Consider the following 9633-nt stretch of genomic DNA (forward strand, 5'->3'; position numbering starts at 1 on the left):
CTTGTAGTTTCTTGTCCTGTAAGTTTTAGTTTCTGAAACAAATGACAATTCCCACATTATTCCTACTCTCCCCTTTCCTGTCCTCCTTCTCCAGGGAATAAAACAAAAATACTAGAGGTTCTTTCTTGCCACTAAGAATTCTATTAGCCAGGCACAGTATCTCAGGCCTATGATGTTACTATTTAGGAGGATGAGACTGGATCACAATTTGTGGCTGGCCTAGGCATACATAGACATAAACACACACACACACACACACACACACACACACACACACACACACACACACACACGTGTGCGCGCGAGCCCTTTATAAACAATTTCTGGCTACAGTGGTGTGCTACTCATCCCAGCTACATGACAGGCTGAGATTGGGAGGATAACGGCTTTAGGTCAGCCCAGACAAATTTTTATGATTATATCTGTGTGGAAGAAGCTGTGTGAAATGGAACTGGCAAAGGCAGGAAGGATGAAACAGGAGGATGGTGGCATGACACACTGGGGTGAACAGTGAGACTGTATCTCAAAATGACCAGTGCAAAAAGGGGATAGAGGGGTAGCTCAGCAGTGCAATGCCTTCCTGTCAAGAGGAAAACCCTGAGTTCAAACCTCAACACCATAAAAAAAAAAAACGAAAACAAAACAAAAAAACAGGCAGTGCATCATGAATTTCCCTGCTCAAACATTTCTATTACGTTGTAGAGTTACTGGCAAGTCCGAGAGAATCTCATATAATATATATTATGCACTACATAACGAATACACTGCTCTTCTAAACAGCCTTGAGTTGAATGACCTGTCTTGTACTTGAATTGTACTTAGCATTCTGGAAAAATAAATTTAATGTAAAAAGTTACACTCAACCCCTCTAAAATGATAGTGTCTGATATTTTAAATTTGTGTTTGTGCTGTTGTCACCCCTCATCTGCATTTCTATTTCTCAGGGGAGGACATTCACTTAGTGGAATTTTCATAACCACATCAAGTTCACACCAGAAACCAGCTCTGAACTATTCTGTATAGGCTAACGTGGTGCCAATACACGGGCTTGAACTCAGTCTGGGCTTTTGCTCCAGGCTAGTGCTCAAACTACCTCTTGAGTAGCTGGGATTACAAGAGTGAGCTGTCAGTGCCCACGCAGGGATTTTTTTTCCCCCTTGGATTTAAACAGTAGAACGGGGTGGGAGTTAGTACAGTGATAGAATGCTTGCTGAGTATGTGTGGAGAACCTGAGTTCGATCACCAGCACATACATGTGACATGCATACACACATACATAGCAACTGCAGGTTCACCTCTATGTTACAGCTTTGGAAATTAACGTGTCGCTCCTTTCTTCCTCTTAAGTTGAAGCTGCCTTTTACTAGTCAATGGATTTTTTAAAAACACACACACATATTTTAAGTGACATATTTTAAACCTGAATTAGGTATCTAAACAACTGGAATGGTGTGGTCATCACGTTCAATTTTTTCCTAAAAGCATCATTTTCAAAGTCTGTTTCTTAAAAAAAGAGAAAGAGAGGAAGAAAGAAAGAAAGAGAAACGAGTGAAGAAGTGAAAATTTAACAAATGAAATTATAGGCTATCACAGAGCATGCACAGTGGAGAGAATATTTAAAAAGTAGTTTGGGTGGTATTAACATAGCCTAAAGTGCTGTGAATAAGTGTCTGGTCCTCAGTTTAATTTTCCCTTGTCAAAGGAGGAGCCAGCCCCCTCAATTTGACATCCCCCGTACATACCATTATTTCTTTTCAATTTAATAGACATCCCTCCCACCAGATCTTAAAGGGTCTAGCACATCTTGGCCTCATAGCTTGCCCTGGAATTATAAAGCCTTTGACTTTTGGGATGAGAAATCCAATGGAAATTATTATGCGTTGGGTGAATCTTATTTGTCTCTCTCTGTTTGACCTTTCAACTGTCTCTAATACGTCAAAGTTAAAAAGCCCCTTTTCCAAACCTGCTGTACAGTTCTTCTAAATCTGCACTGTAAATATTGAAACTGACATTCTGCCAATCTGAAAAACTTTACTCCTTGAGTTAAAATGAGAGAGAGAGAGGGAGGGAGAGGAACAAAAGTCCTAGCAGTCCAGGGAAATGCCAGGATCAAAATAAACATTTTAATGAATCCAGCACGTGGGTCTCCAAAAAGATCCATATCCTCCAACTCCCCCCCACCCCTTCCCCCAGCTTCTCACCCGACTTTGTCACTGAGGCCAGGGCGGCACTCCACCCTCCCCGCCCTCGCCCCACGTCCCCAACAAGACCTGGTCAAGCAGCGCTAGTCTTCATCTTCCCAGGACCCTTCATTACATAGCCGGGCTTGGCTGGAACCCCAAGCTCAAGCCCGGCGGACTCCGGATTCCAGATCCCATGAGCAGTGCGGGTCTCCCACCTCTCACCCTGGGCTTTCAGACCTGGCTCCCTCCGTGTGGGTGCTGCTCCCCGCGCCACCTCGCCTGTCTCTCCCGCTCCCTGCGGGTCGTGGGGTCCACCACGCGCAGCCACTGACCTAAGTCCCTCGGGGAGCCGTCTCTCCCCGCTGCTGTCCTGACCTCTCTCCGGCAGCCCCTCCCCACACCTTCTGCTCTGGTCCCTTGGTTCCTTCCCCTAACTCCTCGGCCCCTGGCCGTCACCTCCGTCCTGGCTCCTCTTGGGGAGAACCCACTGTCTCGACCTTCTTGGCTCCCCCTAATCTCAGACTCGGTGAGAGAAGACCCTCTGAGGACAGCTCCCCTCAGCCCACTGCCCCGGCTTCTCTTGGGGATCTCATGGCTCACCCCTCCCCCCCACCGCGTTCCTCCCTCCGCCCCCACTCTACTCTCAGGGCTCCTTCCATTCATCCTGATGTCCTGACCTGCCTCAGACCTTCTGGGGTCCCCCGCCATGTCACACACCTCAGGGTCCCTTCCGATGTCCTGGCCCTACTCGATGTCCTCTCCCCTCACCCGGCCCCTCTCGAAGTCCCTTCTGCCCCGTCCCTTCTCCACACCTCGCTGTCCTGGCTCCTGCTGGGGAGGGGTGGCGCACTCAGGATCCCCTGTCCTGGTCCCTCTCGAGGTTCCCTTCCCTCCCCTGGCTGGTCCAGATGTCCTGGTCAACCTCGGGGTCCCTCTCCACATCCCGCTGTCCCTGCCACTCTCGGGGTCCCCTCTCCACACCCCCCTGTCCAGTCCACTCTCGGGGTCCCTCTCCACAGCCCCCTGTCCGGTCACTCTCGGGGTCCCCTCTCCACATCCCGCTATCCCTGCCCCACTCTCGGGGTCCCCTCTCCACACTCCCCTGTCCAGTCCACTCTCGGGGTCCCCCCTCCACATCCCGCTGTCCGGTCCACTCTCGGGGTCCCCTCTCCACACTCCCTGTCCGGTCCACTCTTGGGGTCCCCCTCCACATCCCGCTGTCCCGGTCACTCTTGGGGTCCCCTCTCCACACCCTCTGTCCAGTCCACTCTCGGGGTCCCCTCTCCATATCCCGCTGTCCCGGTCACTCTTGGGGTCCCCTCTCCACACCCCCTGTCCAGTCCACTCTCGGTGTCCCCTCTCCACTCCTCCCTGTCGGGTCCACTCTCGGGGTCCCCCCTCCACATCCCCATGTCCGGTCACTCTCGGGGTCCCCTCTCCACACTCCCATGTCCGGTCCACTCTCGGGGTCCCTCTCCACACCTCCCTGTCCGGTCACTCTCGGGGTCCCCTCTCCACACCCCCATGTCCGGTCCACTCTCGGGGTCCCCTCTCCACACCCCCTGTCCGGTCCACTCTCGGGGTCCCTCTCCACACCTCCCTGTCCGGTCACTCTCGGGGTCCCCTCTCCACACCCCCATGTCCGGTCCACTCTCGGGGTCCCCTCTCCACACCTCCTGTCCGGTCCACTCTCGGGGTCCCTCTCCACACTCCGCTGTCCAGTCCACTCTCGGGGTCCCCCTCCACATCCCGCTGTCCGGTCCACTCTCGGGGTTCCCTCTCCACACCCCCTGTCCGGTCACTCTCGGGGTCCACTCTCCACATCTTGCTGTCCCTGCCACTCTCGGGGTCCCCCCTCCACATTCCGCTGTCCCGGTCACTCTCGGGGTCCCCTCTCCACACCCCCTGTTGGGTCCACTCTCGGGGTCCCCTCTCCACACCCCCTGTTGGGTCCACTCTCGGGGTCCCCTCTCCACACCCCTTTGTCCTGTCACTCTCGGGATCCCCTCTCCACACCCCCCTGTCCGGTCACTCTCGGGGTCCCCCCTCCACACCCCCTGTCCGGTCACTCTCGGGGTCCCCCCTCCACACCCCCTGTCCAGTCCACTCTCGGGGTCCACTCTCGGGGTCCCCTCTCCACACCCCCTGTCCAGTCCACTCTCGGGGTCCCCTCTCCACACCCCCTGTCCAGTCCACTCTCGGGGTCCACTCTCGGGGTCCCCTCTCCACACCCCCTGTCCAGTCCACTCTCGGAGTCCCCTCTCCACACCCCCTGTCGGGTCCACTCTCGGGGTCCACTCTCGGGGTCCCCTCTCCACAGCCCCCTGTCCAGGTCACTCTCGGGGTCCCCTCTCCACACCCCGCTTTCCGGTCCACTCTCGGGGTCCACTCTCGGGGTCCCCTCTCCACAGCCCCTGTCCGGTCCACTCTCGGGGTCCCCTCTCCACACCCCCTGTCGGGTCCACTCTCGGGGTCCCCTCTCCACACCCCCTGTCCAGTCCACTCTCGGGGTCCCCTCTCCACACCCCGCTGTCCGGTCACTCTCGGGGTCCCCTCTCCACACCCCGCTGTCCAGTCCACTCTCGGGGTCCCCTCTCCACACCCCCTGTCCAGTCCACTCTCGGGGTCCCCTCTCCACACCCCGCTGTCCGGTCACTCTCGGGGTCCCCTCTCCACACCCCCTGTCCGGTCCACTCTCGGGGTCCCCTCTCCACAGCCCCCTGTCCCGTCCACTCTCGGGGTCCACTCTCGGGGTCCCCTCTCCACACCCCTCTGTCCGGTCACTCTCGGGGTCCCCTCTCCACACCCCTCTGTCCGGTCCACTCTCGGGGTCCACTCTCGGGGTCCCCTCTCCACAGCCCCCTGTCCCGTCCACTCTCGGGGTCCACTCTCGGGGTCCCCTCTCCACACCCCTCTGTCCGGTCACTCTCGGGGTCCCCTCTCCACACCCCTCTGTCCGGTCCACTCTCGGGGTCCACTCTCGGGGTCCCCTCTCCACAGCCCCCTGTCCCGTCCACTCTCGGGGTCCACTCTCGGGGTCCCCTCTCCACACCCCTCTGTCCGGTCACTCTCGGGGTCCCCTCTCCACACCCCTCTGTCCGGTCACTCTTGGGGTCCCCTCTCCACACCCCTCTGTCCGGTCACTCTCGGGGTCCCCTCTCCACACCCCCTGTCCGGTCACTCTCGGGGTCCCCCTCCACACCCCTCTGTCCGGTCCACTCTCGGGGTCCACTCTCGGGGTCCCCTCTCCACAGCCCCTGTCCGGTCCACTCTCGGGGTCCCCTCTCCACACCCCGCCGTCCCGGCCACTCCCGGAACTCCGGTCCGTCCCTGGTCCTCCCCGCCGCCGGCGGTTCGCGTCCCCTCCAGGCGCGGGCTGTCGGTCGGCACCGCGCGCCCCGCGTCCTCGCCTCCGCCGGCACCGGACGCCCCGAGTTCTCACCTCAGCCCCGCTGTCACCGCTCCCGGCCCCGCGTCGCTGCCACCGCCGTCGCTTCCTCCCTCACACTTGCTCCGAGTCGCTGTCGCGCAGCTGGTCCTCTGGAGGACCCCAGGCTCGGGTGGCCGGTGCGGGACTCGGCGTCACGCAGCTTCCGCCTGGGACCCCACGTCGCGCCCCACTCCTCACAGGACCCCGCGCCCCGGGCCACACGGACCTCCTCCGCCGCCGCTGCCGCCGCCGCCGCTGCTGTCCGAGGTGCGGCGCCTGCCAGGGGTGGCCAATCGCACCCGACCGCGCCGAGCGCGCCCCGCCCCCTCTCCTCCGTCCTCCCGCCCCCTGCCCCGGCCACGCCCCTGGCTCGGCTCCGATAGGCTCTCTACTGACCTTCCCTGATCGCGGTGCCTGGGGCCGAGGCCGGATATAGGTATTGGATTGGAAGTGCCTGGGGAAGCCGAGCGGTCGATGGAGACTGAGGATTGGTGGAGCTCGTGGTGGGCGGGAACCGGAGGGGCGGGGCTTCCCCAGACGCGGAAGACCGTGCCACTTCCAAGTTACCCACGGTCGGGGCTGGGGTGCGGTCCGCGTTGTTTGTGCTGCTCCGAGGTCAAAGTTCACGGCACTCCTCCCTCCACGCCTTTGCTTTTCTGGGGAGACTCCGGGAGACCGCCGAGAGACAGACAGACAGACAGACACACAGGGAGGGAGAGAGCGGGAGCGCCTGTGGGAACCACCCTGTTCTCTTGCCAGGTGACCGTGCCACAACTTTGAGTGATTCTGTCCTAAATCAACGATAACATTTATTCGCCTGGGACCTGTGATGATTGAGTCCCTGGATCTCTGGCCGGGAAGACTGCTGCTGTTAGACAAAAAGGGGGGGGGGGGGAAGAAGGAACGCCTGTGTGCTAAGAGCACATACACATTCAAACCTGATGGAGGCACAGAACTTTAGAAATGATCATTTTGTGGGTTTTAAGGACAGTAGAGACAGGGACGGAGGTAGGAAGAACCCTTGTTACAGCTGTTGTTCAATAGCGATGTCCAGAGTCACCCTAGGCCAGGCCCACAGGTTTGAATGACCCTGCCTGAACAAAAGGCCGGAGGCCAGTGAACTTTGACCCCCAAGGTAACTGTGATAAGGGAAGAACCGGCTTAACCCCAGCTGAAAGACAGCATCCATCTATCAGGGGTGAAGGTCATTCACCAGCATGCTTAATAATTCTGGGCTTCTGAATAATGTTAACTAAGTTAACACCAGCAACAGAATACCAAGTGTCAAACAATACGTTGACAGGTGTATGGGCTTGGACCGTTTAGCATTTTATGAAGAAACTGCTTCACTTCCAGAACCACACATTATGATCCTAACCTTTGTCAGACTGTGGAGATGGGGACTTAGCTCTCAGAAAATCCTCCACTAATTTTCTTTTAAACCCCTACCGACAAAGATTTGCTCTAATCGCTATACATGTTTCTTCTAGTGCTTTTGTTTGTTGTTTTTTGGCCAGTGCTGGAGCTTGATCTCAAGGCCTGAGCACTGTCTTTGGGCTTCTCAAGGGTAGAGCTCTACCACTTGAACCACATCACCACTTCTGGCCTTTTCTATGTATGTGGTACCTAGGAGTCTAACCCGGGTCTTCATACATGCTAGGCAAGCACTCTTACCACTGGGCCAAACTCCTGGCCCCTCCTAGTGCTTTTAAGGCTATATCCCATTCCAATTACAATGGCTCCCTTTATGTAAACTGTTTGCATATGATGCAATGTAGAGATTCTGTATAGGTTCTGGAAGCAGCCAAAGGATGGCAGGCTGGACTTTGGTTTAACTTCAGTCTGACATCAACTTCTTCTGAGCACTGAATCTGGGTACAATTTTGGGGAGGAATATATAGGAAGATTTCATGATGGTAAAACTTGGTTTTGAGGGAACTGGACTCTTAAAAGTCTGAAGGAGAGGGCCGGGAGTTTGGCCTAGTGGTAGAGTGCTTGCCTAGCATGCACAAAGACCTGGCTTCGATTCCTCGGTACCACATACATAGAAAAAAGCTGGAAGTGGTGCTGAAGCTCAGTGGTAGAGCTCTAGCCTTGAGAAAGTCCAAGGACAGTGCTCAGGCCCTGAGCTCAAGCCCAGGACTGGCAAAAAAAAAAAAAAAGGTTGAAGGAGACTACAAAGTCATTAAACCATTATGGATGGGCAAGAAGAAAATAGTGAGGTTTTGTTATTTTTTTTTAAAGTAGATCCTCCTTCACTAAAGAGCATTTATTAGTTAAGAGTTCTTCATACTAGTTCTGCAGAAACAGGAAAAAAGAATGAGTAAACTGTCACCACCCAAGTATCTTATTGTATTACTGAATTACATATAAAAAAAGGAATTCATGACCATTTACAGATGCTGTTTGGGATCAAAGAGACTAGATATAGAAATAAAACAAATAGTATGTTTTCTTTTTTAAAAAAAAAAAACCCTATATTCCTGAAAGCATTTAGCAGCAAAATCAACTTTTTTTTTTTCTAACCACAGTCCTAAGACCTCAGCCTACAGACAGACATGAACCATTGGCTCTTGATTTCTTTTTTTTTCTACTGTGTTATGAATAAATTCACTGATCAGGGCCTAAGTTGTTCAGTGTAACTGAATACAAGTAAAGTAGATGTGTTCCAATAACACAAGAAAAGAAAATGATTTCATCTTTTGGAATTGAGACAATTCTGGAATCCTACTTTAAATATAGACTTCAGATCTACACTGAGTTTTGAAAATGATTCTTATTTAGGAGCTTCAGATCTTAAAACTTCTGGAATGCCACCTCATATTCCACTCTGGATAGTCTCATGTTTCACTGGGAAGAAATAACCCTCACAAATGAAGCCAAGATTTTAATTAAAACAAGGTAGTATCTGTGAAATGTCTTAAAAATAAATGGGATGAGAATACATTCTCACTTTTAAAGGCTCCATGGGGGCCAGTGCAGAGATAAATTTGATCACAAAGTATCTGAGAGTGAGAATATTGTACTGGGTTCCACACTGGCTTTCAACATCTGTGTTCAGTTTTGCTATTTCTTTCCCTTGACTCCACTGGGGGTTTCAACTCAAGGCCTCATACTTGTTAAGGTGGTGCTCTACCACTTGAGCCATATCTTTAGCCTTAACTTTTGCTGGTTATTTTGGATATGGAGACTAGTGAGCTTTTCTACCTGAGCTGGTCTTCAATCAAGATCCTCTATGGTCAGGAGTTTGGCCTAGTGGTAGAGTGCTTGCCTAGCATACACAATTCCTCACTACCACATACACCTACATAGAAAAAGCTGGAAGTGGTGCTGTGGCTCAAGTGGTAAGAGCTCTAGCCTTGATGAAGCTCAAGGTTAGTGCTCAGGCCCTGAGTTCAAGGCCCAGGACTGGCAAAAAAAAAGACCCTCTAGACCTCAGCCTCCCCTGTGAGTGTGTAGGATTATAGGCCTATTTCTCTTGGTCCTGCACTACCTTTTTACCATGTGTATGGAGACCTAGGTGTGCATCACAGTGAAAAAACTTTGCACAAATCATTCTATGCCTTTGAGCCCCTTTTGCTGTTCTCAACAAAAGGGATACTGCAAATGTGTTTGGTAAGCACAACAGCAACACCGTGTTCACTTTCCACTCGAGAAATAGCACCAAGTAATTCAAGGAGATGCTCAGCTTTCTTGGTTTGTGTATTTTAGCCAAATTACTTCCCCTAGGCAAAGGTTCCATTTGCTCAGCTAAGTGTTAGCTGGGTAGGAAGCGATTGGATGGGAGAGGGGACCCAAAACAACCCTTAGAAATAAATATTCAAAGACATAGGAGTCATTTGTTCTGGGGCGGATCTGGGGGGGGGGGGATGTCCCTTGTCCTTCTATGCAAACGACAGCCCTTCTTAATCATTTGTAAACCGGGGAAAGGCTTACCTGATGGAGTAAAACCTACACAACCAGGAGTATTTCCCAAGGTCCAGGAAAATACCATTCTGCGGACCCTGGGATGGAGTCACA

General features: G+C 53.5%; 1 protein-coding gene across 1 annotated transcript in view; it reads right to left on the reverse strand.

Moving 5' to 3' along the window:
• Taok3 (TAO kinase 3) overlaps positions 1–5852 on the reverse strand; it is a 136076-nt gene extending 130224 nt beyond the window's left edge. The window contains exon 1 of the mRNA XM_090320206.1: positions 5626–5852. The gene's annotated coding sequence lies outside the window, so the exon portion shown is untranslated. The remainder of the gene's footprint in view (positions 1–5625) is intronic.
• Between the last annotated feature and the right edge of the window lie 3781 nt (positions 5853–9633).

This window comes from Megascapheus bottae, chromosome 28 (genome assembly GCF_031878675.1).
Source record: "Megascapheus bottae isolate mThoBot1 chromosome 28, mThoBot2.hap1, whole genome shotgun sequence".
NCBI classification, from domain to species: Eukaryota; Metazoa; Chordata; class Mammalia; order Rodentia; family Geomyidae; genus Megascapheus; species Megascapheus bottae.